Source organism: Mus caroli, unplaced genomic scaffold (assembly GCF_978045245.1).
Source record: "Mus caroli unplaced genomic scaffold, Mus_caroli_1 scaffold_4, whole genome shotgun sequence".
In the NCBI taxonomy this organism is placed as follows: Eukaryota; Metazoa; Chordata; class Mammalia; order Rodentia; family Muridae; genus Mus; species Mus caroli.
Window position 1 is genome coordinate 55,187,464 of NW_028227259.1, and position 22,119 is coordinate 55,209,582.

A 22,119-nucleotide genomic window follows, 5' to 3' on the forward strand; every position below is an offset into this window, starting at 1 on the left:
AGGGGAGGGCAGCATATGCAATGTGGATCCATCAGACCAAGAAAAAAAAAAAGGGAAAAAGTCTCATACTGCAGGCAAAACACCCAGGAGCAGTGTGAGATAGATCACGCTGCTCAGAAAAGCGAATACTTTAACCCATTGTTTATAGGCCTGCCTATGTGCATGTTTGTGTGTGTGCATGCCTGTGGAAGCAAACGATTGCCTTGTATTTCATCCTCAGGAACACGGTGTGTCTCCTTGGAGACAGGGTCTCTGGTTGATCTGGAACTCACCCCCAAAGCTAGGCTGGCTGGCTGTGAACCTACCTCCACCCATCTCTAGCCCCCAAGCACTGGGGTTGCAAATGGACAAATGGACGTCACCACGCCCAGTGTGGATGCTGGGGAATAACTTCAGACCTAGTGTTTACATCTCAGGCATTTAACCAACCCAGCCATCACTCCAGGGGCAAGAACTTTTGATTTCGGGGTTTTTCCACTTAATGCTTCCAGACCTCAGTTGACCACAGATAATAGAAGCCTTAGATAGTAAAAGTGCAGAGTAGACACTGTCAGTCACTGGCTGTGTGGAGCTGAGGTGGAATGGGGGAGAAGAAGGAGAAGGGAGCCAAAAGCTGGGAGTTAGCAGCTAGGGTGGAAACAAGGACAGAGCCAGAGGCCAGCCCCATGGGTCTTCCTCATGTGCTCTGTCTTGGAGGCTGAATCTGGGCTGGACACTCCTCCCCAGGCCACATGGCTGCCACAGGCAGATTCCCAGGGTGCTCTCCCTTCTTGGAGAAAGAAGTGCGGCAGCTGTGAGCCTCTCCTAGTTACTGGTCCGTTTCATCAGCTGAAATGCTGGCTCACTGCATCAGCAGATGGATCTTCCAGCAGGAAGTGGTTGGGCCTCGTGGGGAGAGCTAGCAATTGCAGCCTGATCCAGGAGCAGAGCAGACTCTGGAGCTGAAGGAGGGTCTCTGTGTCCTGGGAAGGCAGGAAGGATGGATGACCAGATCTGGGAAGTTCCCCGGGATAGGAGACTGTCAGTGCTATCCAGGAACGACAAACTGAGACTGGCAATACAGCCAGGCCAACAGGGTCTCTGTCTCGCCGCTTTCCACTTTGTAAACTGACTTCACATGCACAGACCTCAAACTCAAACAGTTGCCTGTGTTAGAAACGCTTTTGAGTATCAGAGATGGAGTGTGGATAATGAAAGCAAATCGGCTGTATATTTTTCCCAAGATAAGAAGGACACTTCTGGACTCCAGAACATGATAATACCAAGAAAGTTGTCGGCCAGTTTTCTGCCCCCTCCCCCTCCCCCGTGCTATAAGACAGCTGCTATGGCTCTGGGGACCTAGATTCACCCCAGGCAGAAAGAAGGAAGATAATAAGATAGCACTAGCCCGCAGAATTATGTTTGCGTTTCCTGGGCCACTTCCAGCTATGGTGCCTTCAGACAAACCAAGTGTTTAGTCTTCTGGTCTTGAGAGTAGAGGGTGAAAAGCATGAGAAACTTCAGAACAAGTCACCCCTACCATCTGCCTGAGTGTGACCAAAGGATGCCTGAGTGACTGGGAATACCATTAAAGCCCAGGAGACTGGATCATGGCACCGCTGGTTGCTATGGATACCAAGGCCCATCACCACCATGGGCATCATCAGCATGTGGGAATTGGATCTTAGGGCTGTGGAGTTTAGAGGGGACTGGGAGGAGAAGAGGAGTCTCAGACCCTTTAAATCTGACCACACTGAGTTGATTTAGTCAGATGCATCTTATGCAGAGGCAGTGGGGAGTCCCAGGGTACAGATAGCCAATGACCAAATGACCCCCAGTTTTAATCCCTCTTTCCTAAGTGGATGGCCCTGAACAACTAATTAACCTCTCTGTGTCTCTCTTCTCCATCTTTAAAGCGAAGGTAGCACTGATTCTCCTGCATCTCTAGGATTGCAAGGAGGACTCTGCGCCAATCTGTATAACATAGGGCTCAGAACCGTGACTAAGCCCTGCTGCTTGCTGTACCCATCAGGCCTTCAGTGCCATGGAGGAGGAGTATAGGAGGGGCTACACTTCCCTGTGTGAAATGGCCACAGGTCTCCTCCCACCAGGGACCCTGGCCCTTTTCAGGCCACTCCATCTTAATGATAAGCTAGTGGCCACTTGCTTGGAGGTTGTGGGATCCAACGGGGGAACGTATCTCCCGGTCTGTTCAGAGTGCACTGTCACCAGGCCCTTGACAGGGTGCAGCAGCTGCAGAGGGTACAGAGAGAGGTGGCAGGCTCTGTGTCCCTGAGCAAATCACTCAGCCTCCGTGTGCACAGCACCACGTCTATAAAACCATAACAGCACATCTCTCAAGGACATCTCATTTCCAAACTGCAGGACTTTTTCCCTATGGAAATCATGATCTCTGAGTCAAGGTGGCCGCCCCCAGCCTTCTGGCCAGGTGTCTGACTTCCCCAGGGCTCAAGGACAGCACTCTGGCCTCTCAGGTCTGCCTCCTGTTGTGTCCTGCCCACCTCAGGCCTCACGCCCGCCCCCTCTCTGCAGTCTCCCTCCAGGTTGCACTAAGGTGCAATGAAGGAGCTGTGGTTAAAGCCCGGACATTCCCCTGAGGACCAGGGTGGCAAGGCCCAGTGCCATCCTGCAACAGCCCTGCTTCCCAGGGAGAGAGGCCTTTTCCAAGACGACAACTTTGAGCATGGCGCAGCTGCTCCTGGAGTGCCAAAGCCGGGGCGCGCAGACGCGCGGCGGGTGGCAGTCATTAACCGGCTGTCAGGTTCCTCGGCTGATGCAGCTAAAAATAGCGCGCTATAGATAGCAGCCTCCCCCGCGACTGCAGCCCGCACCCCATCCCCAGATCCGCGCCGCCCGGCACCCCGAGGAGACCGCGCCACCAAGCTCAGCTATTTATAGAACCCACACCTCAGCACTTTCCACCCACCATACAACCATTTCAGCTGCTCCGATGAGAAAAGAGCAGCCTGGGCCGCCACTCACTCCGGTGTGCAATCACATCTAGGGCCAGGGAGTCCTCATGTTATAGGAAACCTCCAGGCAGACTCAAATTAAAGATCAATGGCCACATAAAACGTAAGCAGTCAGTTTCGCGGCGAACAAGTCCTGGTAATACAGAGTTGTTTCAGTGAATAAACTCGGAGAGCTGTGTAGCCCCACCCCCCATGTTGATTAGCCCCCTGGCGGAACCCTGAGTGCTTGAAGTAAGGGTCAGGAAGGGAAGGGAGAGTGGGGCTGGAGACAGACACTGGGAGGAGGGGGTGCGGGCGGGGAGGGGGGGGCGGAGAGAAGAGAAGAGGGAAAGGAGAGGAAGAGGGAAGGGGAGAAGAGAAGAATTAGGAATGAGAAGAAGCCATAAAGAAATAGAGATGGGAAGAGATTAAAAAAAAATAGGACAAAGAGGAGGATGGGGATAAGGACACAGAAAGAAGACTGGGAGGTGGCAGAGCAGTTAAGTGCACCTGCTGCTCTCCCAGAGGACCTGGGTTCGATTCCCAGCACCCACATGGTGGTTCACAACCAACCATAACTGAAAGCCCAGGGAATCTGACACCCTCTTCTGACATCCTCAGATACCGCACACATACTGACGAAACATTATGCACATAATTTTTTTTAAAAGAGAAAGGGATAGATGGAGAGAGGTGAAGAATGGAGAGATGAGGAAAGATGGAGATATATTATGCAGAGAGAGGAAGAGAGATAGATGGGGAAAAAAGAAACATTAAGATTGCAAACATGTCAGAGTGTTTCCTAGCCCTTCTAATGCCCTCAACCAAATTTTTTCTTCCCACCTGATCACTTTACTGATTCATCAAGACAAGTATAAATCATATTTCCAAATTTTGGTGAGCCCAGCAGCTAGACAGGCACTGACATCTGTCAAGGCACTGGGCCTTGCCACCCTGATCCTCAGGGGAATGTCTGGACCCTAACATGGCCCCTTCTTTGCATGCTAGTGCGGCTGACTTGGAGTCAGTTCCTACCTGCCACCCCCAGCTTTGGGAATCTAGAACAGGTGCCTCAGCCTTCAAAAGTCTGGTTTCCTGGGCAGAGCATCCTGCCCATCTTACAGCACTGAGGTGAGGCCATAGAAGGCCTGCAGGCCAACCACTGCTCAAGGCCACAAGCTCTGAGAATGAAAGAACAATGTGGATGTTGTGGACATCACCCCTGGCAAGCAGACTTCAAGATGCATAGCACACCCCATATTTTCCCCACATTCTGTTGTGTCCCCCGTGATCTATTTCTGTGAATCCCAGTGGCCCAAAACAAGACCCCTGGGAAAAAGTTCTGAGGCCCTGGGCAGGGTCTGGGTGGTGAATGGAGACATCTTTCAGCCAAATCTTTGAAGTCTCAAAACCCCTGGTTGAATCTGGACCTGTAGACATGGGTACTTGGTCAGGGAGTAGCTAGGTAATGCTCTCCCAGAACATCTGGATCCAGCATTGGCTCACATGTCTCAGAAGTCACCTACTGGTCCTGCCCAGGAAGCTGGGCATGAATTCTTGTGCACTGAAACCCAATCTGCATGCTTGCATGGCTTTGCTAACAACAGCTGACTGGTCACTAAACAAGATGGAGGCAGGCCTCCAGCTTTCCAGGGCCATTGTACTATTCCGTGTTTAACTCTCATCTGCTTTACCCCATGTCTAGACCCCTCATTTTCAAATTGAGGTGCCTCATATCATCACACCCGAAACAGCTCCCCATTGACCCAACCCTACTGTCTCTTTCCCTAAATCTACTTTCTAACAGATTTCCCAGATGAGGACCAAAGACGGCGATCCAAGAAAATCATCCCAGTCAGGAAAGATGGATATATATAAATGTCCTGTGACATTTTATATGAAGTCTCCAGGCACACAGTCTCTGAAACTAAGAAATCAGTGTGAAATGGCCGCGTGGATGTACACTGTGCAGAGAACCACGGCAGCCACATTGAGAGAACACTGGGTTTGAAGGGATGAGGAAGATGGTGATCAGGATGTTTACAGAAGCTGGGGACGATGACTGCCTGAGGAGCCAGGACCCAGAGCAAGATCTGAGGACACACTGAACCTTAGTGCTTTGTATGTTAGCTGAACATGAGGCTTTTTAATACTCATGCTTATTGTAGCATGTTTGATAGCAAGATAGCTGCTTTGCACCAGACACCATGGCTTCACTCAAAGGCAAGAAGCAGAAACAAGAAAACAGAAAATTGGGATACTAGTGGGGTTTTCTTTTCTCTTTCTGTTGATGTTGTTGCCTTTTTTTTTTTTTTTTTTTTTTTGGTACTAGAGACTAAACAAATGGGCTAGACAAATCTCCTACCTCTAAGCTGTACCGTCCCCTCAGCCCTGACGGGTGCTATAGCTTAGATTCTGAGAGTCTGCCAAGGTCTGTGGGCCTTGAACTTGGTCCTCGGGATGGTGCTCTTGGAAAGATGGTAGACCCTGTCCTGGAAAGATGGGCTTTCCAGGTCAGGTGGATGTCAATCACCATCCTGCCTTCTCCAGGGTTCTTCAGAACAGAGGGAGGGAGGCAGAGGGAGGGAGGGAGGCAAGAGCTGCTGCATAGACACAGTCCTATGTCCGGGCCTTGAATGCCTTCCTTGCCTGCCCCAGTAGAACAACTTAAGCTTAGCTTCCTGCCAGTGTCCTCATGTGTGACTTTCTGGGTCCTTTGGGCCATCCCAGGCGCATGAGACTAACTCAGCGAAGATCCCCAGCTCTCCCTGCTCTGCACGTGGGTGGTGAGGCAGCCTTGCAGAAGACATTTTCTCCAGCCTCCTCAGCAGGTTCTCCATCCCCCTGAGGGCATCTCCAGCCTCCTCTCTGCTGATCTTCAGCAATTCTCAGTTCCTCCTGCTTCTCCAGTCATCTCTGGCTTCCACACTCCCGGCTGAGTGCTCTGCTCTGGACCAGCTCAGGGGATACATCTCCCCCCAAGCTCTGGGCCTCAAAACACAGGATCTGGGAAGAAAGGAAGAGCAGGCCTTTAGAAAACACAGTCTGACCGGGCACCTGTCTCTCCTATCTACTGGCTCCTGGCTGTTTATTTATGTTAAACAGTGATACAGAGATATTTAAAAAAAAAAATGTTTCCTCTCTCTAGCACCTGGATTTTTCAGCCCGATCAAAAAGCCTGGAAAATTCCAAGCTGCAAGGCTGGAAAACACCACTCAGTGCTCAACCTCCCCATTACCCTTGCAGATCCAGGTGTGTGGAGAGAGGCCTTCTAGGCCTGCCACCTCCCCAGAGCCAAGAGCACCAGCAGCCAAGGTCCCTGAGTCCCAGTGCACTGAGGCCTGCCTAGACAGTTTCTCAAGACCTACCCCTGCCCCCCAACCTGGAGCCTGCAGGGAACTGACAAAGGCCTCAGTTTACATCTCTTAACCCAACTCTAGTGTTTTTCTCCCCTAAAGACCTTTAGGGCCCTTGGCACCCCCACCTCCTTTAATTCATTACATCAACGTATTTGTTGTTGTTGCTGCTTCTGCTGTTTTGCAGTACTGGGGATCAAACCCAGGGCCTTGTACGTATGCTAGGCAAGTGCTTTTGCCCATGAGCTACTCTGTACTTCATACAGGCCTGGAACCTGGAACCTGGAATCGTTCTGCCTCAGTGTTCTGAGTAGCTGGAATGACAGGCCAATGCCACACTTCCCTCTTCTTCTCCCTAAATCACAGTGACCGCCCCCACCCCTTGATCCCTAATAGTGCCCAAGGCCTGGCTCAAGACTAGGTATACAGCAAGTGCTCACTAATGCTTTGTAGGGTAATGGCCTCTACTCCTTGGCCTGGGATTCCCTGTCCATGACCACACACACACACACACACACACACACACACACACACACACGGGGGATGGGAGGGAGAGAGTCCTATTCCCTTTAGGTCAGACACATGAGCTATCACTGAGCTCACTCACGTCCTCCTCGGACATTTCCTTGTGTGCCATGCCTACCCTTTGCTTTGGAAGTACTCTGTTATATGTTGGCATGAGTGTGTGCGCTACTTCTTTACAGGGATGGGATGGGATGGGATAGGATGGAATGGGGTGGGGTGGGGTGGGGTGGGATGGGGTGGAGTGGGGTGGGGTGGGATGGGGTGGAATGGGATGGGAATGAGATGGGGAGGAGTGGGGTGGGGTGGGATGGCGTGGCATGGGATGGGATGGCATGGGATGGGATGGGGTGGGATGGGGTGGGGTGGTGTGGGATGGGGTGGGATGGGGTGGGATGGGATGGGGTGGAGTGGGATGGGGTGGGATGGGGTGGGATGGGATGGGGTGGAGTGGGATGGGAATGGGAATGGGATGGGGTGGAGTGGGGTGGGGTGGGATGGGATGGGGTGGAGTGGGATGGGAATGGGATGGGGTGGGGTGGGATGGGGTGGGATGGGATGGGGTGGGGTGGGATGGGATGGGATAGGATGGGATGGGATGGGATAGGAAGAGATGGCATTGTATTTGGTCTACACTCACTTCCCATACTTCTTGATTTGCCAGTAGCCAGCACCATGGTGTACACTGAGATACTAAATGAACACATGTGGAACTGATGGTGACTGTTGCTGTATTCTGTGTGTATATGTATCACAACTGCATGACCATGGATGGTGTAACTATATGTTTCATGTTCTGTATGTATATACCCCATGTGTAGGACATGTTATACCTAACATGGACTTTCCTCTTCCCCGGCACATTCTATATGCTCTGCATACTAACTCCACCCATCTTCCCAACAGTATGGGGGTCCCCAAGGCTAACCAGACAGTGAAGAAAGTCCTCACACTCTGATTGGAAGTCCTTCTAAGAGAAGGTTGGTTGGCCCTTGGGATTTGGTGAGTCTAGGAAGATTCTCGGAGGTAGAATGGGTTCTGGGATGAAGGAGAGAAAGAGCAGTATTAGTGGACACACACTTAGAGAAAATGGCTGGGGAGGACACCACTGGGCTGTGCCCTCTGCTTGCCTCTCTTCCTCACCTGAATTTCCAACAGCAGCTTAAAGGAGACCCTGCTCTGCACAGGGCCCAGCCGGCCTCCACCACAAGTGGAGATCTAACCAAGGCTCTCAGAGGGCAAGCCCAGGACCGTGGGCACCTGTGTTGACGGCATGGTTTGACAGTGTCAGTTGTCTGGAGGAAGCACAGGGGAGTTGTGCATACCTCTGGGATACTGAAGAGTCCCAGAGGCCCTCCTCAGGGTAGCTAAAGAAACCCTGAGAAAATATCCCAGTCGCGGAGAAAGTGGCTAACTGTGGGAAGAACAGATCCAACTCCACTGGGCCAGTTCTCCACATCCCCCAGACAAAGAATGTTCACCCTTAGCAAGTTTCCTCAAGGAGTTGCCCTTGCTGTCAGCCTGTCATCAGCACAATAGGACTAATGGCCAGGTGTGGTGGTAAAGCACCGTGCACAACAACTGGTTGGCTGGTTTCACATAAGCCCTAATCCTAACTGCATTTCACTCTGACACCTTCAGGTGGATGTGGCCCCAAGCCAGGGTGCCTGGCTTTAGAGAGTGAAGGAACTTCCTGGAGTAGCTGCCAGGGCCTGTCCCATCTCCAGAGACATTGGTTGTGGGAACCACAGTTCAGTTCTCACGCTGGGTCTCTCAAATTAAGTTTGAGAAATGAGGCCCCTAAGTGGGACCCTTCCTCGTTCCTCAAATCCCCTCCTTCAAGGCTGTGCCAAGGGTATCAGTTACACCATGTGGTGGTGATGAGAAGCAGCTGTTATCCTTAGGGAACCCCTCAAGAGTCCGCAGTGGGCTGAAGAGATAGCTTGGTGGGTCAAAGGGCTTGATGCACAAGCATGAGGTCCTGAGTTCAATTCCCCACATCTCATGTAACAAAATGGCTAGGATGGAGGCACATGCCTGTAGCCTATCACTGGGGGTCAGAGACAGACTCTTGGGACTCACTGGTCTGCCAGCCTACCTAAAATGGTTACCCTTTGGTGGGAAACTCTGTCTCAAGGGAATGAAGTACAGAGATAAAAACCAGGTACTCTCTAGTTTTATCCTTCCCTGTCTCCATGTATGCTCCACCCCCACCCCCCCACCCTGCTACCACACATGCATGCACATGCATGTAGTCTGCAGGACAAGTCCCAGCAGCCATGACTTGCAGCCTCAATAGCTGAGGATTACCAGGAAAAGTTTCCAAGAATTAGAATTCTCACACCAAACCCTGGAGACTCAGGCCACTTGCCGAGAGGTGGCCCCACGTTGGTATCCTTCCAGCACCTCCAAAGACACTCAAAATGTGCAGGCAGGGTCAAGAGCAGTGGCCCCCCTCCAGCCAGGGTCAAGGTCATGTGGGATGAAGCTCTAACTTCTTGTAAGCTGTGAGCATGATGATGCACACCTGTAATCCCAGCATCCAGAAGACAGAGGCAGGAGGTTTGTGAGTTCAAGGCTAGCCTGTGCTACATACATACCAAGACCCTGCCTCAAAAAAGCAGAAAACAAAACAAAGTCCTTTGTAAAGTTCTTCTGGCCCCTTGCCTAAAAATTATGTGACGGTGACCTCCCCAACTCCAAGCCTCGGGGCAGCCTGCGTTCTGGTAATGGTACCACCCATGTCAGCTGTCAGCTGGCACAAAAGATTCGAAGGCAGACACAGGTAGTGCTGGAGTCAGAGAGCTCACCTTTGTCCTGGAACAGGTGCTGTTAACACAGACAGGCACAGACAACATCCTGCCACCCTGCGAAACTCTGAGCCATCAGCTTCTGCATTGTCAGGGTAATGTTCTGTCCACAGACTCACAGATTCCCCTGCAGTGGGAGAGGACAAGGCACCCAGCTGGCTCCATGTGCAGAGTGCACAGCAAATGACAGGGGTAGCCCTGGCTAAGACAGACCTGGCCGGGTTCTAATGGCTGGGGGAGGAAAAGAGCCCTCCTCCAAACCCCCAGCCCCTGGCAGAGGTTGATCAAATGTAGTCATCCTTCAGAATTCCTCCCTGATCATTTTTCTTTGGAAAAACAAAACAATACTTGCCTTTACTGTAATTTTGCCTTCATGGCCTCTCCCTGGAGATATGCTTTTATTTCAAAAGTGAAACTGCAGCACAAAGGAAAGAAGCTTGAAGTCCTCCAGAAGAGGAGGGGGTGGGGAGAAAGAGGAGGGGGAGGAGGAGGGGGAGGAGGGGGTGGGGAGAAAGAGAAGGAGCCCATGTCCAGGGGGCTGCAGTTCCAGGGCATCTGCACCTTCTGCATGAGAGGGAAAGGCATCTCTGACTCTGCTAACACGAAAGCTCCTTCCCATCTCAAGACGCTAAGCTTCTCCTGGCTAACACAATGCCTGGCATGCCACTGACATTTTGCAAAGGCACATATATCAAAATATATGGATGCTGTCTATGTGCTCAAGTAAATGCATATGTATATATGCATATTTGCATTAATATATGGATACATATATGCTCAAGCAAATACATATGCATATTTGTATATATTCACACACACACACACACACACACACACGTAAAGAAACAAGGGCAGAAGGATTGCCTGTCAGCCAGCTAGCTTTCTTCATCAGCAAGACAAACTCCATCACACCTTCAATATTATGCTAAGCATGAAGTGATTACCAAACTGAATTTTGATGAAATATTTCACCGTTAGGGAGAAGATTTGAAGGAAAACAAAGAAGCAAATACAAACCTACACTCCATTTGTTGTCAGCATTTGAATCTGTGAGTCCAGCCAAGCCAGGAAAGTCTCATTCAGAGGAGACTTGAAAGAGAATTCTGGAGTGTGTGTGTGTGTGTGTGTGTGTGTGTGTGTGTCGGGGGAAACAGGCTGGGGCTGGTGAGATGGCTCCAAATACCTTCTCCATCTGAAAATAATCCAACCTTCTTGCAGCTTCGAAAGAGAAATCAGCCCACCGTGTGTGACCCCATTTCTCCTTCCTGTCTACTGTGAGGGTCTCGGACAAACTCCCACAAGGTCAAGGCTCACCAAACCATGAGCATTTCCCAAATCCATATTGTACCAAGTCAAAACAGGGATGTGGTGGATCAGGTGTGGCTTGGCTTGCTCCCAGAGAGTGACCCATGTATTTCCAGGGTGACTCTTCCCTTCTACACATGGGACTCCGTGGTTTAACAATTTGATAAGACGTTGTTATCGCATCAGGCTGCATTTTCCTTAATTCTCCCCCTTTTTATCCTCCAAAAAGAATCAGAAAAAAAAAATCTCAGCACCCTTGGCTCTTTGCTACCACGCCAGCATCTCAGGCTTTCTTGAGAATGTAGGCTGTGGTTCTTGCTGAATCAGCAAGATTTTCAACCTCCTGGAGATGAGCCTTGGGAATGGCACTAGTTTAAACTAGTCTGAAGGGTCAGTGAGCTTGATCCCTGAAGAAACCAGAAGCATGGCTAGTGTGGTCTGGGGGTTATTCCAGGCTCCCATGCCTGCACACACTCTGCTCAATGACAGACACATTCTCTGAAACCCACACTTAAGCCAGGGCTCAGTGAACCAGCTTTGGAGACAAACTCTCCTGTGCAAAGGAGTGCCCAGAAGCACAGGAGGGACAGGTAACTCCCCAAAGCCATGCAGCTAATAAAGGCAGAGATTATTTGCACCCATATCCTAGACCATGACACCCACACAGAACTGTCCATTCTATGTCTGTTTTTCTGGGCTCAGGCTCTGTGATGGGGGATGGGATGAAGAGGGGTGGCCGTCTCTTCTCAGTTGGCTGTGTCTGATGATTTAGTTGTCTTTAAGGCCTTCACAGATGCTGCTGACATGCAAGTCACATGCAAGTCTCCATCTCTTAGCCTCAGCCTTACAGCCCACCCTGGAACACACCCCTGATCCCTACAGAGACCATAGGCCCTGCCCAGAACAAGAGGATCGCTGTGGGGGTTGATGCCTCTTCAGCCCTCTGCAATGGACACACAGCCCTAAGCCTTACTTAGTACCTCAGAACGTGACCTTCCTCTGACAGACTGCAGGGGTAGTTAGCTAAGTTGAGGCTACACAAGGATGGTGAGCTCCATGCAACCTGACTAGCCTCCTTATAAAAAGGAACCTTTAGACCCAGAAGCACATGTAGATGAATCACAGAAAAATTGAAGACAGATGTGGGGAGACCCAGCTGCAGGCCCAGGAGCCCTGAAGATGGCCAGTAACCTTGAAAATCAGAGCGGCCTGGAGGGGCCAGGCTGTAGGAGCTTGTACTTATACTCCCAGAACTTCACGATAACATCCCTAAGCTCCACCCAGTCTGAGGCCTTACAGGACTACATGGTCAAGTAATAAAGGAAAGAGAGAAGGCTCAGCAAGGGACATTTGTCAACTGCTCCCTCTCTTTCTGGCAAGCCACCCTGGCTCCTGACCAATATTCTTCTGTGCAAAGGGTCTGGTGGAGAGTGGAAGAGGGGGCAAGGAGAGACCCCATGCGCTTGTCAGTTCCAAACCTCTCCTGCCTAGCAGTCTCAACTCACAGCCATGGTCCCCAGAAGGGAATACTGAGAAGTCAGTCTCTGGCCAGGATCGGTGAATCTCAGTCAGAAAGACAAGTGGTCCAGCAACCCCCACCTCCCAGTCCGCCCCAGGGTCCCATAGCACAGCAGATCACAGTTGACTGTGACAGGTCCTGACTTGGTGTTAGCAGAAAAAGAGCAATGTGCTTGAGAGTTCAAACGCTGCCCAAGGAAAGGAAGGAAAAGGGCCATGCCGGAAAAGCCACTCTCCATCTCAAAGCCAGGGCCAAAGGGAGCAGCCCGAGACCCACAGGAATGAATGGCAGATGAGGGTGTTGTCCAGTGAGGGGGACAGCTGGTGCTGAGCTGTCATGATTGCTGGCTTTCCCATGTTTGCTTTTTGATGGCTTGTCACCATCTACCCCTCCCCCCCCCACACACACCGCACCTCCATGAGATGCAGACTGTCACTTTGCAGCTATGGACAGTGAAGATGTCAGCAGTCCTCGGGGAAGATGCAGGATCCTGCTGACCAGAAGAACTTCAGGCTGGGTGAGTGCTCACGAGGCTGCTTGGGTCCCATGAGGTTTGATCTAGCCTCCAGGTTCACAGACCCTGAAGTCTGAGGATGAAGAATCTCCTCAGACACCTGGGAGCAGGAGGACACCAGAAGCAGGTGCCATGTCACAGCTTCTACCACTAAAGGGTGAACAAGAACAAGAGGCCAGCTAGGTCCCCATTTGCTGAGTGGATGGAAATCTGGGTCCCTGCACTGGCAGCCCCTTCTGCATACAGTCTGGGCCTGCAGTCACAGTCTCTGAACTTGACCCTGGCCTGGGACTGAACTCTGTGGGAGCTGGGAGCAGAGATTTCTACAGTCCCCATCCTCTTCAGTCTTCAGGAATGGGAAGTGCGCGCGCGTGTGCGCGTGCGCGTGTGCGCGTGCGCGTGCGCGTGTGTGTATCCAAGTCAACGCCCACACCATCAGTTTGTCCAGAAGCTGAGATGTGGGCTAAGGAGGCACTAGGAGCACCAGACTCGCTGTGGAAGCAGGCCACTGCAGCCGATGCCCCTCAGCACTTCACTGTAGAAACCGTCAGCACGTCACATTACAGAGGAGGAAGTTGAAGTATAAAATCACTTTCTCGTGAAGATGATACCTGCAGAGAAGAGGAGACACCTCAGGCTGGCCTGGCAAGAACAGTGCAGATGTGAACTCCATATCTCAGTGCGTTCCTTGGTACATGCGGCATCAGGGCTGGGTCATTCTTGGAGAGAACTCATGCCTAGATCTTGCTTCCATAGATGGGAAGCATGAGATCAGAGTGTAGGCGATCCTTCCATGTCAGCAGGTACAATGTGTCACTGGGGCCTCTCTTGTCCCTCGAGGTATTTTTAAAAGCTTTGGTAAGAAAAGGCAGTAATTTCTGAGCTGAGGTTCCCCTTGCCTTTCTATAAGCACCAGAAGTGTGAAAGGCTGAGGTATCTAGAGGAGCCAGGAGGTCCCATCTGTGGATTTGGGGAGGACAAACAATTCAGATGAACTAAGTGTTGTCTAATCAGTTCCACCTATACAGCTGAGTCACTGCTTTTGGTTTTCCTGTCCCAGAGGTCTGAAGCAATCTGGGCTGTGCTCAGTCTTGAAGCCAAGGACCTCAAGGCTAAATCATGGGACCTGCTTAAGATGACATGTTGGACAGACGACCGAACCAGCTTAGCCCACTGGCAAGATTCAGCAAGATATCTACTTTTAGATGGCCCGTGAGCTGAGAATGGGCTTGATGCTTTTAAGTGACTGGAAAGAAAATTGAGAAGTGGTGTGTGACTTCTGAGAGCCATGAGAGAGCACGTTGTGGTACTAGCTTCTCTTGGGGAGATGCAACACTCTGACCTACTCAGCCTAGACAGGGAGCCCATGACAGACAAAAGCATGGCTACCACCACAGTCCAGTTTAGTGAACCAGTGAGTTTTACTGGAGTTACAGGAATATAGGTGATGGGTTATTTACAGAAGCAGAGATGACTCAAAGACACCTATCTCAACAAAGCTACCCTAGCATGGGTGACCACTCACAATAGCTAAATACCTGGACTACACTGTACAGACTACAGGCAGTTCAATAGACTGGAGGAAGTCCTTTTAGGCAGCTCAGTTGGTCAGTGCCCTTCGGGCTCAGCTCAACTAGACCCCATCTCTTCCGGGTTGCTTGGCTAGTCTTTGCGATTGCGATCACTGGAGAATGCCTTAGATACTGTTCTACTGCTGAGAAGAGACACCATGACCAAGGCATCTTAATTTTAAGAATAGCATTTAATTGAAGACTTGCTTACAGCTACAAAGTATGAGTCCGTAACCATCATGGTAGAGAGCATGGTAGGAAGCAGGCAGACATGGTACTGGAGCAGTAGCTAAGAGCTCACATCTGATCTGCAAATTGTGGGCAGAGAGAGTCTAGGCCCGGAAAGGGCTTTTGAAACCTCCAAGCCCACCCCCCAGTGACACACCTCCTCCAACAAGGCCAAACCTCCCAATCCTTCTGTCTTAGTCAGGGTTTCTATTCCTGCACAAACATCATGACCAAGAAGCAAGTTGGGGAGGAAAGGGTTTATTCAGCTTACACTTCCATACTACTGTTCATCACCAAAGGAAGTCAGGACTGGAACTCAAGCAGGTCAGAAAGCAGGAGCTGATGCAGAGGCCATGGAGGGATGTTCTTTACTGGCTTGCTTCCCCTGGCTTGCTCAGCCTGCTCTCTTATAGAACCAAGACTACCAGCCCAGAGATGGCAACACCCACAAGGGGCCTTTCCCCCTTGATCACTAATTGAGAAAATGCCTTACAGTTGGATATTATGGAGGCATTTCCTCAACTGAAGCTCCTTTCTCTGTGGTAACTCCAGCTGTGTCAAGTTGACACAAAACTAGCCAGTACACCTTCCTAAGCAGTCCACCAATGAGGGGCTAAGCATTCAAACATATGAGCAGATAAAGGCCATTCTCATTTAAATCACCACAGGAAGTGACTTTACTAATCTACTTTGGGGGAAACTAGTGAATCTGGTCAGTTTCAGGGACTTCCTGAAGCTATTTTTGTGTTGTTTGCTTCCTATTTTACCAGAGCTTTCCTTACCAGGATGGAGTGCTTCACTTTCCCCTCCTAGAATGTCGTGTTGTTTCACTTCCTTGTAAACACCCGGTCCTAAAATAGCCTGTCATTTAACTTTCCCTTTACATCCTGTCTTAAGAAGTTTCCCTCCACAATGGAAGGTTTTTTAACGTTAGAGGAAGCTGCTATAACGAGACTTCTTTCAGCATCAATATCTAAAGTTTCACTGGGATGTCCTGGGTTCCTTCATCTCTAGATTGTGACTCTCTCAGATGGTTACAGCAGGGTGGCCTCAAATCTGCCACCACCACATCTTCAGATAATACTACCCCAAAGCACAGACCCTAACCCTGAATTCCAATATTTCTAAGAGAAGCTCCAAGGCCAGAGCCAGCCTGAGACCAGGGCTCACTACTCATGGTATGAAAGGGGTTTGTGCCCATTGGGAATCACAGTAAAAACTTGTTAGCCTCTAGTAATGCTGGGATACAAGGTAGAAGTGGGTACCTTCAAGAGGAGCTGTTGCCTGGGAATGTACTCTTTAGAGGTCTCTAGACCTGGGTGAGTGAGCACAAATGCAAGCTACATGCTGTGTCTCTGGTACATGCTTTCCATCCTGGATAGAAGTGTCAAGTGATGCTGGTGCTATGCTTATTCTTAAGATATCCCCATCTTTAGTACTGGACCAAACTGTTTCTAATGAATTACTCAGTCTTGGCTATTTGTTTATAGCAAGAGAAAACAGAATAGCACAGCCTCTACCCTTGGCATGAGTCTGAACAAGTCCTCTCAGTCACCCAGTAAAATTAAGGTGGTACTCGCAGCCCAGCCCACCACAGGTCACAAGATGTCAAGAGATGCCGGTGTGGGTGTGGGAGGCACCTTTACAACTGGAAAAGAAAGAAGCTAGTCGGAGGAGGTGAGGTGAGCGAGTACTGCCCTGCTCTGTATGATATGTCAGTAAACCAGATGGTGGCAGAGGAGACTGTCAACGAGACAGGACAGAGAACCACCTAGGAGACAACCTTCTAAACATGACTATGAGGAAGTTTCGAGGTTAGGTTGAGATGGGAAGACCCTTCCTAATACAGTCCATGGGCTGTGGGCCCCAGACTGAAGGAAAAGAAACAGCTAACTAGCTGCATTAGTTACTTCCCCGTAGCTGTTACAAAACACGGTGACCAGGGCGATTTACAGAAGGAAGAGTTTATTTGGGCTTCCAGCACCACAGGGATAGAGTCCATGATGGCAGAGAGAAGGCCTGAAGCGGGGGTCAGGGTGGTGGGGGTGGTGGGGGTGGTGGGGGTGGGAGCTCACATCTGGCACTACAAGCAAAAGACAAACTAGAAATAGTACAAGTCTTTATGCTCTCAAAACCCATACCCAAGGACATACTTTCCCTAGCAAGGTCACATATCTGAACAGTGCCACCATCTGGGGACCAACTGAACAGTGCCACCAATGAGGGACCAAGTATCCAAGCACTCTAGACAAAGGGAAACATCTCATTTAAACCGCAGGAGGTGAGCGCCAGCACTCACCTCCATTCTCCCTCCACTAAGCACTGCTTCATCAGTGCTGACTCTTGGGATCAATGTCCCAACCCAGAAGTGACCTGGAGTGTGTTCTCAACCTTGGCCTTCTTTCAGGGGATGGGCTTCCTCCCTCAGGTGATTTTTTTTTAATTCCTTAAAGCAGAGCTGGATTTATTAAGATATTTTAATACAGATTCAAGTATCAGGTTAATAGAAAGAGAGGTGCTGAGGTGGAGAGTGAGGGGAGTATAAAACACACACACCCCCAAGTATGGGTGTGGGTTTCTCAATGGAGACTTACTCCTGGGGTGACCTTAAGGGACTAGGAAGGGCCTCTGACTCGTCACCCTGCTCTTTCTGCTCAGATTCACAAAATGTCATTCTGTTGTTTCAAACCTGGTGAAGGTTACTTCCAGAGTTAGCTTTGATGTCATAGCTTCTAGTGACAGTGGGGAGAATATAACTGCTGAGATCCCACAAAATGGAGTGAAGGAATGAACCACAAGAAGGCAGCAATCTGAGGGACAGGTGGGAGTGGGAGGTGGCAGCTGGTGTAGAGGGTGCCGCCATGCTTGAAGATGTTCGAGCTGTGAAGCACACCCCACGTCCCCAGGTGTGTTTGGGGTGGGATCAGTTTGCAAGGAGTTGGGGGGAGGTATCTCCAAAACCTACAAGTCACATGTCATGGGGACAGGTTTGGATGCTGTGAGGGGGAAGTCACAGATGCTGCTGTGAACTCCCCTCCTCACAGGGGAGGCTGCGGTGGCACCTCGCCTCCTTGATATGTATGTAGTCTGAAGGACAGCGGCAGAGGTGCTCTGCTCCCCTCCCCCATGCGCCCCCTGCTGGCATCATGGATGTCTGACACTCTGCTGATCTTTTAAAAGTGAAACAGACAAAGCTGTGTGCCCAATTGGATGTTTCTCCCCACCATCTGCGTGGCAATACAAGTTCAGGTTGTAATGGCATCCGCTCTCCGTCAGTATTAGGGAACCGTTTAAACATCCAGAGCCATTCACTGATTATAAACACAGTGGAAAAAAAAAAAAAGAAAGCAGCAAGTGGCATGTGTCCCCACACCTGCTGCCTCCCTGCGTCAGTCAATTTCATGCCTAGGAAGCTCCGGACTCCGTGGGGATGCTCTACGCACAGTGTGGTTGGTTATGAGTTCTACTTTATTTCCCTTTTTCTCCCCCGTAGGGACTGGCGCAGAAACCAACTTGGCCCCAAAACCCAGTGGCTGCAAATAAATGGAAATAAACAGAAAATAGACAATGATCATAAATGCACACCAAAAATGCTGATTTCCCAGTGTTAAAAGGTCCATTTGCTTTGCGTTAGTAAATAAAAGCGGGCACATTTTCTACTGGGCTTCAACAACAGCAGAAGTCATTGTTCAAAAGGCTTCTGTCCTGTCCCCCTCCCCCCTCCCAGGGTATCTGGTCCCCTAGGAAGAGGTGAGTCTCCAGGCAAGTGGACGGTGATAACATCCATGGAGTGGGGACAGCAGAAGCTGAAGAACATATAGAAGAGTGCAGTTCACGGGGAAGGAAAGGCCAAGACCAGAAAGATGTTCTGGGTTTCTGCGCCCTCTCAGGCCCCAGACATGACCCATGAAGCCCCCAGCCTTCAGGACCAGCCTCTGTTCGAACCTCTCACATAGGCAGCTTTGAAGAGTTCTCGACATCTGGTTTCTTACCTGGGGAATTCCAGGAGGCTCACAGATACCCAAGGATCCTGAATTTTGTCCAGGCAAACTCTTCCAAAGGGAGAAGGGAGGTTCTGATTTCGTTTTCTTCTGTTCTTATTCTTCCTCCCTCCCTCTGTGCATGTGTAGCTGCTGCATGTAGAAATCAGAAGACAACTTTCGGGATCATTCAGACCTAACAGTCCACTCCCTTTGATATGGGGGTATCCCACTGCACCCGGGGACTCAGCAAGTGGACTACAGTGGCTGGCCACCAAGCCTCAGGGAGCCTCCCGTCTCTGGCTTCCCAGTGCTGGGTTACAGGCACGTGCTTCCACACTCAGCCGTTTCCTGTGGATCCCAGAGACTGAACTCCAGTACTCTGGCTTCTGTCTCATAGGTCAGGTTATGACCAAGTTGTTTGAAGAGAGTGGAGAGTATCAGCTTTGGTCAGAAGCTACAAGCTCCACTTTCTCTCTCTCTCTCTCTCTCTCTCTCTCTCTTTCTCTCTCCTATCTCTCTATTTGACCAGGAGACATCAGGAAGGGTTCTTTCCCCAGGCCAGCCCACTCCCTCCTCTCATGTTTCCCAGGCATACCTTTTTGCCTCTCTTCCCCTCTGAACAACTGTTAAGATGTAGAGGCTCCACTGCTCGTGAAGCCTGACATAGCGCCATTCACCTTCCACACATTTCAGAACAAAGGTTATCTCTGTAGCTAGGACAACTGCTACCACACAACCTTAAGAGCCCAACCCTACAGAGATCCTATTAGGAGAACTGACACTGAAAGTCTATGATTATCCAAGAGCTTGGGGTCCAAGTTCATGGGCCTGAACAGAATGGGGTGCAGAATGAATTCAAGTTTAGCCTGGGCAACTTAGCAGAACCTGTCTCAAAATCACAAGAGGGCTGGGGGATATCTCAGTAATCGAGCATGCATTAAGTGCACACAAGACCTTAGGTTCGTCCTCTGGGGGTGGGGGCCCAGTATTCCCTCACCTGGGGGTCATGTCTGGTTGGGTCTGAGCCCCACCCACAAATATCTGCGATGTACTCTGCAACCAGAGGTGTGGTTAGTGAGACCAGTGAAACAAGGTGGAACTTGGTAGGCGCCAATTGCATGGGCAGGAAGTGCAGCTGGGCACTTGGAGCAGCAGGCACTAGATGGCTTTCTGAGAGATTTTGAAAGTTTCTATACTAAAGTTTGGCTTTTTTTTTTTTTAAGCCTATTCTTCAGGAACATCTGATAAACTCTCCCCAACTAAGACGTCCTTAACTGATAAGAATAAGCAGTTATCTGTTTCCGGAGGCATCTGTGTTTTTTAACAGCACCAAAAAAAAAAAGCCTTAAGACAAAGAAGAAAATCCATCGGTAGGAGGCAAGAAGCAGGAGGAAGGGCAGCTCCGAGACCGAGGCTCATCTCCCATAGCTGCAGTCTCGGTTTTTATTGCGATAGATAGGATGTGATAAATACCAAGCCAACACAGCTGCACCGCATAAAGCCCATTTCCGATGCTATTTCATTAAAGATCTTTTCCATTTTGGTGTGTTGTGTTACCAACCATTCAGTGATAGCTCCTATCAGACCAGGGGCTACATATCCATCCTCCCTCCCCCAGCCACTTCCCACACATAAAATTTCACTGGATGTTTATCTCAGTCCCGGGAGGTCTTGTTATCCTTTCAGATGAGTCAAAAGTTAGCTTTCGGAAGGTCAGGTCGATTAGTGATCTAGTTTGCTTTCCTGCTGCGGTGATAAAACCCTCTGACCTAAAGCAATCTACGGGAAGAGTTCATTTCATCTCAGGCTTCTACCACAGTCTGTCATGGAGGACAGAGGGGCAGGGATTCAAGCAGAAACCACAGAGGAGTGGTGGTTGCTAGCTCCCTCTCGGCTCACTTTCTAATATAGCCCAGGCCCACCCACCTACAGATGGTGCTACCCACAGTGGCCTGAGCCCCTCACCATCAAGACAGTCCCTCATAGACATGGCCACATGCCAATCTGATGGAGACAACTCTACAGTTAAAGTTCCCTCTTCCCGGGTGATTCCAGGTTGTATCAAGTTGACACTAAATCCTAAGCGAGCCACTCCGGCACTCCGTGGCAGGTTAAGGATGAAGGTGTCCTCTCACTTTGTAGTTATTATTTGAGCCTTTGTAGAGATTCTCCGATTGGATGATCTTGCTCTCATTCGGGGTCTATGGGTCACTTATAAAAAAATGTGTTAAACCTCAAGTCTTGACACATGTTTGAAAATAGCAATTGGGATTTTAAAATCATAACTTACCAACTGATGCCAGACTAGGGTTTGGGAAATAGCTCATTGAGTAATGTGTTTGCTGTTCAGATCCCCAGAATCCACATAAAAGCTGGGCATGGTAGCACCAAGAGAGGAGGCCAGGCAAGGATACCAAGGGCTAGCCAGCCAACCAGTCTAGTCAAAATAGCAAGCTACAGGTTCAGGGACAGGCCCTGTCTCAAACATAAGGTGGAGTGTGATAGAGAAAGATAGCCAAAGGTGATCTCTGACTTCCACACATGCACACAAGTGAGTGCACCCTCGACACACACACACACACACACACACACACACACACACACACACACGAGTAAGGTTAAAACAATGTCATGATCTGCAAAGGCTATTAATGAGATTCATCCAGCTAAAGAACTGTATATAGATTAGCATTTCCCGAATACTGTAAGTGGGTGTGCCCAGGGTTGGTTTAGAGCAAAGAAGAGAGGCAAGAGAAGAAAGGTAGACAGGGGAGTGGAGGCCACAGGTACTCTAGGTCAGATCCTATAAGCAGATTAGGTGACCATGTTAAGAGAAGAAAAGGTTTACTAGAGAGCAATGCCTGTCAAACAAATAAACAAACAAACAGGAAAAGCAGGCCAGGACAGAGGAATCACTAGCCCGATATGGTATGTTTGCTAGCCAGGAAAAAGTCCCCAAGCAAAGTCTGCGACCCACCTGGTAGGAGGTATGCACAGCAGGGGGTGGGTAATCTTATACCACAGCCATGTTCAGATACTACCCAGTGACTTTGACTTTGGCTTGACAGGCTATAGCTGCCCTTGAAGGTAAGAAAGAACATGGGGCAGCCAGATGAGGCGTGGTTCCCTTTGCACAAGGAGAGCTGAGCAGGACCTCTGCATCTGCACCTCAAGGAAAGATTCGGGGATGTATTAGAGATGGAACTATTGGAGTTTCAATCAGACATGATGGGATTCACAGCTGCATAAATATTTAATCCCTCTTCAATCTTTCATACAATAAATAGCTGAGTGTCCCGTGGCAGCTGCTGCTTAGGTGCTTGGAATATGAGAGAGCAGTCACTATTCTGGTGGTACTGA